Consider the following 16,862-nt stretch of genomic DNA (forward strand, 5'->3'; position numbering starts at 1 on the left):
GATAGTTCTGGATTTTTGGAACCCTAGCCCTATTTCTTACTTACCAATGATGGTTTTGATCGGGTGAGTCCTTACTCAGAACAATCCCTGCTGTTCCTCATACTAGCTCTGGATAGTTAGCCACAAACCAATGCAAAGTCAATGGGGTCAAGCTCCTGTCTGTACAAGCTGACTGAAGCTCACTGACGTTTACTCCACAGTGCAACACAAAGTAGGTTTCAGTGAGCCTCAGTTAGCTTACAAACAGGAGTTCGACCCCATTGACTTTGCACTGGTTTGTGGTTAACTATCCAGAGCTAGTATGAGGAACTGGATTGTACTGAGAAATTACTCTTATGAATATCGTCGTTGGTAAGTAGGAAATAGGGCTGGGGTTCCAAAAATCCAGAACTCTCCCTTTAGCAAACAATCCTGGAGGGAAAAAAAGAATTACTTAAAGGCTTAAACATACTGTAAACATAATCGACGAGCGGCTCTGGCAAATGTCGGTGCTGGAAGCTACCCGACAAGTCCAGCAGGGCATATTAGCATAAAGACCTTAAAAGTATGAAATCTAAGAAAGGATTAAACCGAGGTCCAAGGGGCAGAGCAAACGAGCAAGAACCAAATAGACGTGTGCAAAATCACCTCACATGGGACTCTGGAAGAACCCAGCGGAAATATGCAGCACACAATTAGCTGGACTTAACAGGATGGGGCTCTGTACAATTAAATAGTCCATTTCCCATTTCACCAGCATAATTGATTTAGTGATTTCTTTTGTTATTAGGCTAAACCTGCTCTATAAAATATTGAATCCAAATGAGCTTTTGGGTGATTAAGTCCAGGTGTTCATTTACATGTTTGTTTGCAATATCGTGTCTATGTGTCTGCACAACAGTACCATCCACCAGGAAAAGGTGAATGTTCATACTGGTAGTTGGATAGGGATTAGAGAGGTGAATGTTCATACTGGTAGTTAGATAGGGATTAGAGAGGTGAATGTTCATACTGGTAGTTGGATAGGGATTAGAGAGGTGAATGTTCATACTGATAGTTAGATAGGGATTAGAGGTGGATGTTCATAATGGTAGTTAGATAGGGATTAGACAAGAACAAATTGCAGGTTGAAAAAACCCTCAGCACGGAACTAGGCAAAATCTGCATATGGCTCGCTGATAACAAACTATCATTACACATGGGCAAAACAGAGTCAATTCTCTTCGGTTCAAATAACAAACTCAGCAAGACCGACGGATTCTCAGTTACAGTGGGTGACAATATTGTCACAAGGAAAGACGAAATTACCTACCTGGGTTCCATCCTAGAGGCAAATCTTTCCTGTGACAAAATGGCATCCAATGTAATAAAAAAAGGCAACCAACGAACTAGATTCTTGTACCGGATCTCCTCTCTGGTAAACAAGAATACCCTGAAGACTCTGGCAGGAGCACTCATTCAAGGGTACTATGACTATGCGTGCACCTCATGGTACCAAAGCACCTCAAAGGCGCTTAAAACAAAATTACAAACATCACAAAACAAACTGGTCAGACTACTACTTGACCTGAACCCCAGAACCCACCTCACCCCTGCCCACTTTGCCAACCTAGGATGGCTTAGAGTAGACGACAGAGTACAGCAACTTGCAATGGGCCTGGTCTACAAGATACACTATACGACCGGGGTGCCCATGTACATGTCAAAATACTTCCCAAAGGTCAGTGAATACCACAACCACTACACCAGAGGAAGCTCAACAAATCATGTTAAACCCAGATTCGGCTCAAACAAGGGACTAAACACGTTTCGCAATTATGCCACAACAATGTGGAACGCCCTACCCAAAGCTGTAAAGGAATGTGAATCCCTGCCCACATTCAAAACCGCTCTTAAAGAGCACCTACGGGAGGCTGCAATTCGAAACTGGCCACCGTAAATGCCCAAAACCCCCACCACCTCCTAATAGACAGTCTCCTCACCACCGCATGTATATATTCCCTCCCCGCCGTATGTATATTTCCCTCCCACCCACCCACCCCCTCCTAATGTACAGTCCCCTCCCCATCATATGTATATACTCTGTCAGGATCTAGGGGTAACAGTACTGTATATTTGAATACCGTTATGTCACAAATGTATCAGTACTAAATACCTATATGTCCCTATGCCATAAATGTCATGTATGTTGTGTATGTCATAAATGTCTATATGAATTGAAAATGGGGGACCCTGATGGAAACAAGACAAACGTCTTTCTCAGGTCTGCATCCCCTTAACAATTGTATGTATTGAGCCGTACTGTATTGTACCCATTCTGCAATCTGTTAAATAAAGTTTTCATTCATTCATTCATTCAGGTGAATGTTTATACTGGTAGTTAGATAGGGATTGATAGGTGATTGATTGATTGAAAAGTTTATTAACAGATTGCAGAATGGGTACAGTACAGTACAGCTCAATACACACAATTGTTAAGGGGATGCAGACCAGAGAAATACTTTCGTCTTGTTTACATCAGGGTCCCCCATTTTCAATTCATCATAACATAAATGACATACATGACATACAGATAGACAGTACTGCTACATCTATACATTTATGACATACCAGATTTGCAAATACAGTACTGTTTGTACTGTGAATGTTCATACTGGTAGTTGGATAGGGATTAGAGAGGTGGATGTTCATACTGGTAGTTAGATAGGGATTAGAGAGGTGGATGTTCATACTGGTAGTTAGATAGGGATTAGAGAGGTGGATGTTGGTTCATACTGTAGGAACACATTGACGTGCATCTCTGTCTCTTCCTTCACCCTCCAGTAACCCAGCTGTTCTCTGCCTCCATTATGCTCTGGGCTGCCTCCCAGATTGGCCCTCTACACCTACCTGACTCAGTTCTATCCTCCTCCAGAACCGCCTCTACGCCTGACTCTTCCCACCTTGCGTAACCTCTTTGTTCCCCAAGACAGGATCTCGACTGGGTTATTCAATATTCATCTCTCGCCATCTTCATCCTTCCTTCCCCTCGCTCAACTCTGACCCTGAGAAAAAAACAAAACCCTGTTTTTCTTTTTCTGCAGAATTATTATCCTATCTTGTGTGAGACCTTGCCAATCTATTAATCTGACTTGCCATTTTACCGTCTTCTCTCCCTGGCTCCGTTAAAGGTTGGCTGCCTCTCTGCTCACACTCTATCTGTCAGTCAGTCTTTGTGTGCAAATCCCACTTCTTTCTGCCGTGGACTGAATTATTCAATTTAGATGCCATTTGTTTCACAGCTGGCAAGGGGGACGGTGTGCACTCTCGCCCATACGAAATGCGGCGCTAATCGTCGACCCGCACACGCACACAACAACCTCGCCGTCTCCGCTCCGTTAATATTCCCTCTTCATGCAACCGCGTTCTATTCTATTTCCAACTCGCCTTCCCGTCCCGTCTTCTGAATTAGCGGTGTCTATGTGTGAAGAGGATTCTAGGTGTCGCTGTCTCCGGGGGCAGCCCTCCGTTTCACACCTGGAAATCAATTTGTCTGGACGAACGTCTCACTGAAAGGTGCCATTATGATTCGCTAATATACCCAGTGCAGGGGTCGTGGTGGTCTGCGCCCACTCCTTTGCCCCTTTTTAAATGGGCTCCCGCGAAGGGGCCTCGTCTCCCAGACGAAGACAAAGAAGGTTATGTTTTCATTGTAGCACCTTCATGGTGTACACAGAGACACAAATTGCTTTAACAGCTTTGGGGATTATTTTGAATGTGGTTTCCTGCATGTGGGTGAATATATAACAGTGTAGAGAGTAATTGTAACCCACTGAAATAAACATAATTGGATTATCTTGTTACAGGTTTTAAAGGTGAAACCATCTACGGTGTTAAGTAAGTATATTTACAGACGTGCTGTATTTAAATTGAAAGACATAACGTAGAAATGGGCCTGTTTTTCTCGGGACGCCAAAGTGGTCAACATTTAGCCTAATGCACTACTTACACATCAGATGTTCTTTCCATCAAATGGATCATGTTTCCATCACTTTTCCAGTAAGAAGGGCCGTGGTCATATTGCCAGTGTGACAGTCATCATCTCTTCCGGTATAGGCTATGTCTAATAAACAGGCAGCCTCTGGGCCCCTCTCATTTCCGATGCCATGGTTTCCAACTCCTCTAGTAACACCTCTGCTCCAACTGCATATGGTGGCAATCCGTTGTCTGGGCAACAAACTTCTCTCCTGGCTTCTGTCATGCAAATCCCCCTGAAGAAAGGGCAAAACGTTAAGGAAGCCAATCCAGCTATTTTGCAGAGCCTTATGATAGAGACAGTAGTCGGTGTGGTGGAGAGCCTCTTGTCAATAGAGCCGCTGGCTACACAGGTGGTCAACATGGGAGGGAAAGCTGACTTAAATCACAGCCTGATTGCTGCCCCCCCCCCCCACAGCCTCATAAACACAAGCTATAAGCCTTTTTCCATGCCAAAATACGTCGTTCTTTCATCTTGAAACTAGACCAGACATTGTTGGATTACAGGGGCGTCACCAGCTGATTTCTCCCCCACTCGCACTAGTGCCACCGAGTCAAAATTATGAAAATGCCCTTCCCTCCCCAAAAAAGGTTGCATATGTGGTACTGAATAGTCTAGAGCCCTGCTCAAAATTCTGTCAAATCCAATGTTACTCAACATGAACTCACATTTAAAGGATGTGAGGCCAGTGTCATTTTATTTCCAGAAGTCATAGAACTCCATTGTTTTCCAAAACACTTTAAAACAAGTCACGGAGCCGTATGAAGAAAGAGAAAATAAAGTCTAATTCTCCTTTATTTCAATTAATTTTATTTTCATTATTTCTGTGTTGATACAGACAAACATCTTCAGCCCTCAACATTTGCATTCCCTTTTGTCTGAACCTAAACTCTCTGTACCTCTCTCTCTGAAGGACGGAAGGAGGCAAGCACACCCCGATTTGTAACTGTTTGTTTACCCATCAAACCCATTCACACCTGGTACAATGTTACGTGTTCACACTGAGATGATGTGTTTGCCATCAACACGGAGGCCACTTAGCCCCATTCATCTCACAATCTGCTTTCCAGTGTCCCAGATGAATGTTATCATATTAAAAGTCACACCAGACAGAGACAGACTTTGGTAAACACTAAACACACTGTTTTCGGACCAAACAGTTCCGGGGGCTGCCTGAGAGGAACTACCCACTGGGGAGCTTTTTTTTTGTGTTGCTTTGCATTCACACCGCCAATAGGAACGCTGAAGTGATGCAAGCCGGCATTCTACTGCCTGGCTTCTGCCTTCCCCGGAGAAGAACAGTGGCTGGGAGTGTAGTGAGAAAGCTTGGCTTCATTCCAGTTTGGCCTAATTGCAAATGTTTTAAGCCATATATAAACACAACAACACTGCTTAACTTCAACTCCGCTGAAAAAAGTGATAGTTTTCGTGCATAGATGACTAGATTGATCAACTTACAATTAAGCATTTCCTGGTTGATAACAAGATGAGAGTGCTAAAATGGCCACTAGCTAACTTTAAATACTTAACCTACAAATATGAGACTGTTCCGACAGCACAATATTGATGCAACTAAGAGAATCGCTGGGTAAAAAATTCCTGTGCACTGCCAGCCCCTGCACACTGTGCACAGCAGAGCACAGCAGAGCACACTGGTCTGATACCATGAACTTGACGCCTGGACTAATGACACTTGCCTCACTCATGGGTCCTCGGTGCTGGGAAGACCCAGCACTGATACGAGAGCTAAGAAGCTCCTCAAAACAGGGTTCAGGAACTACAATCGTCCTTAGTTACTACAGAGCGATCACAGTTGGTAGAGCAGTCGTCTGGTAATCCAGAGGTTCCCGGTTCGATTCCCGCTCCTCCCGGGCAGGGTGTCGAAGTGTCCCTGAGCAAGACACTTGACCCCTAATTGCTCCCGATGAGCAGGTTGGCACCTTCCATGGTTGCCTCCGCTGTCAGTGTGTGAATGTGTGAGTGAACGGGTAAAATGTGAGGAACAAATTGTAAAGCACTTTGGATAAAAGCGCTATATAAAAATGCAGCCATTTACCATTTACAGCAACAAGGGACCAGTACAACAAGGGACCTCGCTAGTACTCTAGCGAGGCCTTTAACCTTGAACTGAAGAGCCTGGACTGGTCAGATGAACTCAATGGTACACTGGTTGAAGAAACCTGGCTTGGCTTCAAAACCAAATTCTCAACAATACTAAACAACATGGCCCCCCTAAGAACCACCAGGGTAAAAAATCGTGCTGAGCCGTGGATGCACACTGAAATACTGACCGCTATGAAAGCCAGAGACAAAAAATGCTCTGAATTTCATAAAAGTCAGTCAAAGCTTACCAAAAGCACGAGCAGTGAACTCCAAGCCCACGTGACTGAACTCAAACTAGAAAGAAACAGACTAAGAAATGACGTAAACTCCATGATAAAAACTGCAAAAAAAAATTTCATCAATGACAAAACTGAGGAAAACAAAAATAAACCACGTGAACTTTGGAAATTACTCAATAATCAACTAGGCTGCAGTAAAAAACTTAAAACCAGGTTCTCAAACATAAACATAAAGACGGACAACACGCTCATCACAGACAAACTGGATGTAGCCAATTACTTAAACACTTTCTTCACAAACATAGCCACAACACTGGTAAACAAACTACCCTCCCACTCAAGGCAGTATGGGGTAGAACACATAGTAGCATACTACAAGAACCTAGGCGTCCACAAAGACGATTTCAAACTGGAAATGGTAACTACAGATGAGGTACTCAATAAACTGAGCGCCCTCCAACCGAACAAGGCCACTGGCCATGACAACATCCCCTCCAAATTCCTCAGCGACTCAGCAGCCGCCATCACCCCAGTCATCACACACATAATAAACCTCTCCATAAAACAGGGACACGTCCCCAAGGACTTCAAAATAGCGAGAGTAACACCCCTGCACAAAAAGGGCAGCAAATTAGACCCAGGCAACTACCGCCCTGTTTCTATCCTTACATCCATCTCGAAAGTCATGGAAAAAATAGTATACGAACAGGTCGAAAAGTACCTTACGGATAAAAATCTAATCTACGAATTCCAATCTGGCTTCAGAACATCCCACTCCACTGACACATGCCTTCTCTATTTGAACGACCACATCAAGCAAGAGGTGGACGCGGGCAAATACTGCGGCATGGTCATGCTAGACCTACAAAAGGCCTTCGACACTGTCAATCACACCATTCTGATTGACAAGCTAAAAGCAATTGGTTTTGATAGTTTATCAGTGAGCTGGATACAATCCTACCTGGAGGGGAGAGAACAGATGGTGGAGGTAAACGGTACCCTATCCCCCCCCTCACAGTGAACTGTGGTGTTCCACAAGGAAGCATACTAGGACCACTACTGTTCCTAATTTATGCAAATGACATGTCGTCAGCTTGTGACTGCAACTTGTTCCTGTTTGCGGACGACTCAGCCCTGCTGGTCTCTGACAAGAACAAGTTACAGGTTGAAAAAACCCTCAGCTCGGAACTAGGCAAAATCTGCATATGGCTCGCCGACAACAAACTATCATTACACATGGGCAAAACAGAGTCCATTCTCTTCGGTTCAAATAACAAACTCAGCAAAACAGACGGCTTCTCAGTTACAGTGGGTGACAATATTGTCACAAGGAAAGATGAAATTACCTACCTGGGTTCCATCCTAGAGGCTAATCTTTCCTGTGACAAAATGGCATCCAATGTAATAAAAAAAGTCAATCAACGAACTCGATTCTTGTACCGGATCTCCTCCCTGGTAAACAAGAATACCCTGAAGACTCTGGCAGGAGCACTCATTCAAGGGTACTACGACTATGCTTGCACCTCATGGTACCAAAGCACCTCAAAGGCACTAAAACCAAATTACAAACATCTCAAAACAAACTAGTCAGACTACTGCTTGACCTGACTCCTAGAACCCACCTCACCCCTGCACACTTTGCCAACCTAGGATGGCTTAGAGTAGACGACAGAGTACAGCAACTTGCAATGGGCCTGGTCTACAAGATACACTATACGACCGGGGTGCCCATGTACATGTCAAAATACTTCCCAAAGGTCAGTGAATACCACAACCACTACACCAGAGGAAGCTCAACAAATCATGTTAAACCCAGATTCGGCTCAAACAAGGGACTAAACACGTTTCGCAATTATGCCACAACAATGTGGAACGCCCTACCCAAAGCTGTAAAGGAATGTGAATCCCTGCCCACATTCAAAACCGCTCTTAAAGAGCACCTACGGGAGGCTGCAATTCGAAACTGGCCCCTACAAATGTCCTAACCCAGTTGTACAATAAAGACCAAGCATGGCTTTGTCAGTATTCCAATGTACAGCCCCACCCAACCCCACCCCACCTACCCAACCTCCTCCAATGTACAGTTTCCATGTCAAATGTATGTCAGTATTCCAATGTACAGGGTCTACAAGATACACTACACGACCAAGGTACCCATGTACATGTCAAAATACTTCCCAAAGGTCAGTGAATACCACGATCACAACACCAGAGGGAGCTCCACAAATCATGTAAAACCCAGATTCGGCTCAAACAAGGGACTAAACACGTTTCGCAATTATGCCACAACAATGTGGAACGCCCTACCCAAAGCTGTAAAGGAATGTAAATCACTACCCACCTTCAAAAACACTCTCAAAGAACACCTACGGGAGACTGCAATTCAAAACTGGCCCCTACAAATGTCCTAACCCAGTTGTACAATAAAGACCAAGCATGGCTTTGTCAGTATTCCAATGTACAGCCCCACCCAACCCCACCCCACCTACCCAACCTCCTCCAATGTACAGTTTCCATGTCAAATGTATGTCAGTATTCCAATGTACAGTGTCCCCCCCCCCTACCCAACCCCCCCCCCCCCCCCCCCACCTCCAATGTACAGCCCCACCCCACCTACCCAACCTCCCCCAATGCACAGTTTCTATGTCAAATGTATATACTCTTCTTCTGGATTTTTTTAGTATCACAAACAGTACTGTATTTGAAAATCTGGTATGTCATAAATGTATAGATGTAGCAGTACTGTCTATCTGTATGTCATGTGTGTCATATGATGAATTGAAAATGGGGGACCCTGATGGAAACAAGACGAAAGTCTTTCTCAGGTCTGCATCCTCTTAACAATTTTATGTATTGAGCTGTACTGTACTGTACCCATTCTGCAATCTGTTAATAAACTTTTCAATCAATCAATCAATACTTCCACCAAACAGTACCTGAACTATGAAAACTTTCCTCTGGTCTAAAAATGCCTATTATATTACAAACAACCTATACATAGGATACAGCACATCATACACAACCCTATACAAAATCCTTGGGGTTCAATTAACTACCACTGGTCAGCTAACATTATGTTCAAACACACATAAAACTGCAGGTTCATTTGCTGCTCCTCCTGGCACAGACAGTCCTCACAGTTATACATTGTGTAGCTCCGCTCTGCGTCTATTGCAATACTCCCCATATCCAGTATTAGCACTGAATAAATTCTCACATGCACCTTTACATACCATCATCTGTCTGGCCACACCCCAATCCGCTCCCTACATAAACAGGGGTGTGGCCATACCATCAGCTCCTTCCTACGTTTTCACCACGTCAAGTGCCTGCAATGTACAACACTTTGAGATTGCTGAAATATTGAAGAAGGGAATAGGAGTTTCGATGAAGGAGCTACGTTGATATTATATATTTGTTTTCTCTCTCACAATTTTCGAGGAAATACAGCGATAATGTCTTCGCCACTGGGTTGTCTAGAAGATGATGATCATTCTGACCTCCACCGGCATTTTCGTATTAGGGGCTCGCGTCGCTGGCTTAATCCCCACCTGCAGTCCTCCAAGCTGCAGCTGGACAGGTATTACCTCCGCTTCTGCAGCTGGACTGTGCAGGAGGGGCGACGGCTGTTGTGAGAGCTAGCTACCTCTCTGGGTGAGTGATGGTTTTGATACGCAAGCGCCAGTTGTGTTGCTATGAGGGGATTAGCTACACGACTTACGAAAGCTGGCCCCAGACTGGTACCCTTTTTTCTGCCTCTTAGACGGCGGGGAGAGGGTCCTGGTTTGACGCCCACGGTAGTCAAACTAGTGGGACCGTGACCAAGATCTGTGGTTAAAACCCCCGGATCTTTGGACGAACGGATTTCTCTCTGTCACGTGAATGGCCCCATCTTTCAAGATGAAAGTTACCCAGCACGAGGAAAAGTGGGTTTGGTGTTTCGTTATCGGATTGTCTCCACGCCCAAGTCGGTTGCAGCCCATGGGAATTGTGCTGGCACCGCTGTATAACTGTTAAACACCGTTCTGAAAACTGTGTTAACTTCTTTTTCTCTTCTCTCTTAGGATGAGGAGGGGGACAAACGGCGGCTGTCTGAAGTGTTGGCCTATATTATGTTCTCCTCGTTGTACAGTTCGGTGATAGCTGCTTAGCTTGCGTTCTAGCTGGGTGAGCTACCTGTTAGCCAGTTAGCTGTTAGCTGCGGCGCTAGCTCGATACGCTCTCTAGGCTAGGAACGTTAGCTTGATACTACTAGTTGGCCTAGAGTTGGCTGTTAGCTTACGCTACACCGTTGAACATTAGCCATGAGAATAGCAGGCCATAACACTCTGACTACAACGTCATCTTTGACAGAGGATGTAGTTGACCCTGCACTATGTTCGGCTGTTGGAGGGGGCGTTTCAAAGAGCTTCTTTGCCCCGCCAGCAAGGGCCTTCGTCAATGTAAGGAGGCCAGCCTGTTTGGCGTCTCTACTTTCCGTAGCTCCATTTCTGCAGACCCCTCTCTGATTGGTTGAGCCCATTTCTGCAGACCCCTCTCTGATTGGTTGAGCGAAGCCCCTCTCTGATTGGTTGAGCGAATCCCCTCTCTGATGGCAAAAGGCGGATGTAATGTTATCATATCAAGAAGATAAAAAGAAATGTACTACCAGATTCGCGTATAACGTTATTTCGCGTGACTTCGCGGTTTATTCATAACGTTATGCACATTTCACAACACAGCCAGCTGTCAGAAACTGTACATTGTAACGTTATATAACATAACGTTATGTTATTTCGCAGTTTATTCATATAACGTTATTTCACGTGACAAGTTCAACACAGCCCAGCTGTCAGAAACTGTACATTGAGGGGGTTTGAATCACTGTTTAGTGTTTACACTCCCCACTTACTGTAACTGTACCATGACGCACTCCCCACTTACTGTAACTGTACCATGTTCTACATATAACCTCATCTCATGCACCTTGTTGTGTATCCTGTTTCTTTTTCCTCATTATTATATTCAGAGTTAATTATATTGTTTACACTGTCTTTCTTCTATTATAACCCTGCCCATTTGATGTTCCCAAATCATATTCAGAAAGTATCACAGAGACTTCTATTGACCAAGGAATTAGTTATTAATAGTAAGACACAACATTTCCGTAGCAATCCGACATTGACCACCAGACTCTTTCTCTTAAAGCATTAACTGGGTTAATTAATATAAATGTTATATTGTAACTGTCTAGTTACACATTGGTTCCGAAACATGTATGTTCCAGGCTGCAATTAAAACTTTGAATCTGAGAGAGCTCTGGTCAGCGAAGCCGGCGATGCAAGCGATTATTATTGGTTTTTAATGACAAACCAATTACATAATCCAACATATGTGTAAAGGCTCACACAACATATTCCAGTTAACGGTATATTCTTTTAATGATTCGTTATGGCGTAATCAATACTTCCATGCGTATAAATTGCGTTCGCGACCTCCATGTTTTGGGGGTATTCATCAGAAAACTCGGATCCGGGATTCGGCTCCCATCCGTCGGGCAAGAACTGTGGGTTTTCAGCCTCTCTCTCTGGAGCTTAACGGAGTTTCGATTCCTGGCTAGAGGCGCTTGTCGCGGCTCATGCGCATGCGCACGCTTGGCCAATCAGAGAGGGGTTTGCAGAAATGGGCTCAACCAATCAGAGAGGGGTCTGTAGAAATGGAGCTACGGAAAGTAGAGACGCGCCTATTTGCGGTCCTCTCAGCCTGCGTTCATTGGTGCAGGTAAGGGTCCGTTGGACACTTAACGCCTCTTTCTTCCTACCCTTCTGAATGTTTTGTAATAAGGATGTTTTTTTCCAAAACGTATGTTGCTTCACTACATTGGGGATGCGACATGTGTTGTGTGTGAATTGTCTTGTCACTGGTATAGCTTTCTCTCTACCTAGAAAATCGGCGTTGTTTTTTACGTGAGTAAAATGAACTGGTTTGGTTGTGATGAGAAATTGTGTGTTCATGTAATGTTAGACAACATAGTTGAGCTCACAACTAGCTGGGTTAATAACCCTGCAAAGCTATGCTTAGTGACATGTGATTGAGGGGTGAGTCCTTCTCTCAGCCTGTGATGACAATAAACAGGTGGCGTGTTCACATATTAACAGGGCGGTACCTGTTCAACCTAGTCGTATCAGGGGTAAGGTGGTGAGGGGTGATCCCCCCGGTTTCCCTGGGCCCCCCCCCCTCCTCTCCTCTCCTCTCCTCTCAAATCAAATCAAATCAAATCAAATTTATTTATAAGGCCCGACAACACACGTTAATGTCCCCATGGGCCGTACATGTCTTCTTTAAACAAGTCAAGAAGAAAACATAACAATAAGTCAAGAACAGAACAAGAACACCATAAGGTCCAACACATTTTAAATAAATGCAAATAAATGAATGAATGCAAGCACTCCCAGACAAAAAAAAACTCACTAAAACCTAACAATAGGGAAAAATGCTCCACAGGCAGTGTGGAGGAGAGAAACCTTAGAAGGGCCATTCAAGGGGGTATCTCCCTTCTTAGATGTCGGTGATAGTAGTGTTGCAGACTAACAGTTGGTAAGCATGCACTCAAGTGTGTAGTGAAACACAGATGAGTGCATGCAATAGCAATGAACATTTTGAAAGATTAAAGATATAGCTGATAGCGATAGCAACTGAACATTTTGAAAGATTGAAGATAGAGCTGATAGCGAATCTATTTGAGGTCTTAATCACGGGACATTCAACACTCCGGTCATTGCTCAGGGACAAAAACATGTAAACATGTTTTTGTTTACAATATATTGTTTCACTATGTTTGTGGGGATACGGTGTAATCGCTCAGCTTCTGCTGGGGTTGTGCTCCTGCTTAGAGAAACACATTTTTCCTAGAGAAAAGATTGTTTGGTCGCTGTCATATGGACTTAGCAAGGCCTGTGGCCAGTACTTAATCGAGGACTTGTGTCTTCTCTCGTTATGAAAAAAAGCGTTCCTCTTACAGTAGTGAGAGTGTACTTTGCCTTTTTTGTTGTGATGGAGGGTTGTGTGTGTTGTTAAGATCCACAACTGGGTTAGGTGTTGGCCTACAGAAGTCACATGTGTAAGCTCTTGTACCGGGGCTCTTAAAGGGGCCCTCTTCCTTTGAAAAATTCAGATGGCAGGTTCGCACATGAGTCTATGTGAAGCTGTTAACGCTTCATGTAGCATGCTATGACTGGTGTCATGGCTCTGCTTTGTCATTACATCGTATCAGGGGTGAGGGGTCATGATGGGGTGAACTGGTAAAACCTTCCTCCCCTCTTTCTGATTGGTCAGGGGTTAAAACCCCCTGTCCTTCGGGCTTCCTGTCACGTTGCTGGATCAGCGTGTCACAGGGTAGGGGGGGGGAGGGAGTTTCCTGGTCCCACGCCATATTGGGCGGTGGACCACGGAAATTCCCCCGCCATAGAGTACGTCAATGGGCGCGTTTGTATTGGTAAGACTTCCGTGGGTTATTCAGGCTCCATGTTGTGGACCTCTGTTACAGGGAGTTTCAGAGCCTCCTCCTCAGGGAGTTTTCAGAGTCTCCTCCTCAGGAAGTTCAGAGCCTCCTCTGTGAGTTCAGAGCCTCCCTCTCAGTGAGGGAGCCTCCTCAGAGTTTTCAGAGCCTCCTCCTCGGAGAGTCCTAGTCCAATTGTTACATAGCTCAATGTTGCAATATGTCTTTTCTCACGTGAGAAGTCTCTCTGGGGGTTCCCCGTCACCTCCTTTATGGAGCAGGTTGACGGGGTATTGTTTGGGAGTTCCCTGACTCCTCGCCGGTAATGGTCTGTTGAGTCATGGGTTTCCCCCCGTCATAGGGTACGTCGCTCCCCGTCCCCTCTTTTATGGAGCATGGTTGACGGGGTGTTGTTTTTCCCTCAGCCGCGTCGTATGGGACCCATGTCCGTATTTTTTTCTGTGAAAAAAATTCGTTCTCTCAGGCGGCTTGGAGGAACGGTATCTGGTTTCTTGTTAGAATGTCCATTGATATGTTTTGGGTCTCGACGTGTACATAGTGCTGGCCCTGGGTGCTTCTGATAGGAACCATGCATGGGCTTGCGCGCCTTGGTTGCTCATCATTGAAACAGCGTTTTTACGGGGCAACTGGGATGGAGTTTGTCTCTTCCGAGCGCCAGTGTACTAGGTTTGTCTCGACGAATTCTCGTTCATATCTGGGGGATGTTAATGGAATAGATCAAAGCATAGGTAGAGGGGTCTCACGCCCTTGGGGTGGGCCACCGAGCGTGGTACGAAAGGGACCGTCTGGGTGGCGCCTAGGCTTGGGCGGTATAATTTTTTTCATACGGTCATACCTTGATGACCTAATACCCTATACGGTATATGACGGTATGACTTTAATTTTCATCAGCGGGGGGGGGGGTGGCAACCCGTGTTACCAAGTAAACAAATCACGGAGATGGCCAGTTAGCCCGCAGCATCCGAGTGCTACTATCGTTAGCTCTCAGAATGGTAGCCAGAAGCCCGCAGCATCCTAGTACTACTAACGTTAGCTCTCAGAATGGTAGCCAGAAAACCCACAGCACCCTAGTACTAGTAACGTTAGTATTGTGTATTCAAAAACGCACCGGACTGCGACGTAACGTTTTACCGTTTATTTGCTTGCTCCACCAGTGCACAACAACACACACTCTCGTTACCACAACGCTTTACGTTATTTTCACAGCACTGTCGCAACATTACCGTAAAGCGTGAACGCCGTTGTGATCCACATACACAACAGTTAGCTCTCAGAATAGCCAGTTAGCCCGCAGCACCAGCAACAGTAAGCGTGTCTCATTTAATTTCCACCACTGAAGCGGGGTTTCCCCTCCTCCTGTGTGTAGAAGACAACCAGCTCTGCGGCTCGCTAGTGAGGACTGGTCTCGCCCTCTGCTGGCGCGTGTGTGCAGTGCACTACAACCAACCACTGTCAAAACTCCATTTCAGTGTAATATAAACTGAAATGAATCTGTGATTTTGACGGTATTGATTTTCAATACCGTCGGGATTTCTAAATACCCTGGTATACCGTAATACCGTCATACCGCCCAAGCCTAGTGGCGCCCTCTATAATGTTTTGGATCGACACGCGTACATACCCCCCTCCTAGGGTTGGGGATGGCGGCGTGATTAGGGCACGGGACTGATTCTGGTCACGCCGGTCCAGGTCAGTTAACCCGTTGTCCGCCAGGGCGCAGATCTGCTGTTCTGGTACCCTGAGGGACTTGTGCTTTTTTCGGGGGGGGAAATGCCGGGTCGGCCCGGGCGTTGCAGGGTTTGACGTTATGGAGATGTTCGTGGTTGTGTTACTACGTGTTACCCCTCACTGTTGCTTGGTCCATGTTGTGTTGTACCTTGCGCTGCGCTAAGGGAGCCTGGTCCTTCTCCATTCTTTTTCGCCCCTCTCTTCTCCTGCTTAAGCAGGGCTGGGAGGGGGCTGTTGAGGTGATTATTATAGAACTCCTCTGGCATCCCTGTGTACGTCCCGGTCCGCCGGACCCGGGTTCGACATTATTTTCGTCGACCCGTTGGCCTGGGTTAACCCCTTTTTGAAAACTGAAACACTTGTACTGCGGTATAGCCAGTGTATACCCGCAGTTGTGTTTTGGAGTTTTTTTATTGAGGGGTTATAGGAACAACCACCTCATGTTAGAACCAAGGGGGTGGTTGGTTCCCTGGTGTGTTGGTAGCGGAGTCAACTCTCAGGGTAGGCCGGGTTTGGCCCTGTCTACCTGTGAGTGTGCCCCCGCACTTTTCATGACGTCTGCCAATCATGTCAGCCTTCTCTGCCTCGGCCCCTCTAGAGAGTCGAGGGTTTTTTGTGGAGGCTGCGACATGGTGCACAACAATGCCAGCATACGCCCCTTCCGCCGGGGTGCTGTTTCAGCAGACCCAGGGGCGGACCTAGCACATTTGGCGCCCTAGGCGAGATTCACCACCAATTTTTTACATACAAAAAATTCTAACATACAGTAAGGGAAAATGAGCCAAAAATCTAAAACGGTCGGTCGGTGAACACCTAAAGCTGAGGCTCAGACCGACCGACCGTTTTAGATGTTTGGCTCATTTTCCCTTATGTTAGAATTTATTTTATGTAAAAATAATGGTTGCAGATATAGAGGGGGGCGCCCCCCTCTGGGTGGCGCTCTAGGCGACCGCCTATATCGCCTGTAGGAAGGTCCGCCCCTGAGCAGACCCCTTTGGCGCCTGTCTAGTCCGCAGTGCTCCAGGCTCGGGTCGAGTGGCCTGTTGCCTGGATTGAGGGATCGACCTCTTTGGGGGTCGTCTCCCCGGTGCGCTGCCTGCTCCCGCTGTGCGTGTAGCCTCTTGAGTGCACGCCCATATGCTAGCGCACTTTAGCCTAACTTAGCACAGGACAGATGGATATTCCCACGTGCTGTGATAAGGTAGCCTACTTTAGCTTAGCATAGCTAAAAGTAGCCTGATTCACATTCAACACGCCCGATGAAACGGAGGGCTAGGGCCTCCACAGGTGCGTTTGATAG

This window comes from Notolepis coatsorum (genome assembly GCF_963971535.1).
Source record: "Notolepis coatsorum genome assembly, chromosome: 10".
In the NCBI taxonomy this organism is placed as follows: domain Eukaryota; kingdom Metazoa; phylum Chordata; class Actinopteri; order Aulopiformes; family Paralepididae; genus Notolepis; species Notolepis coatsorum.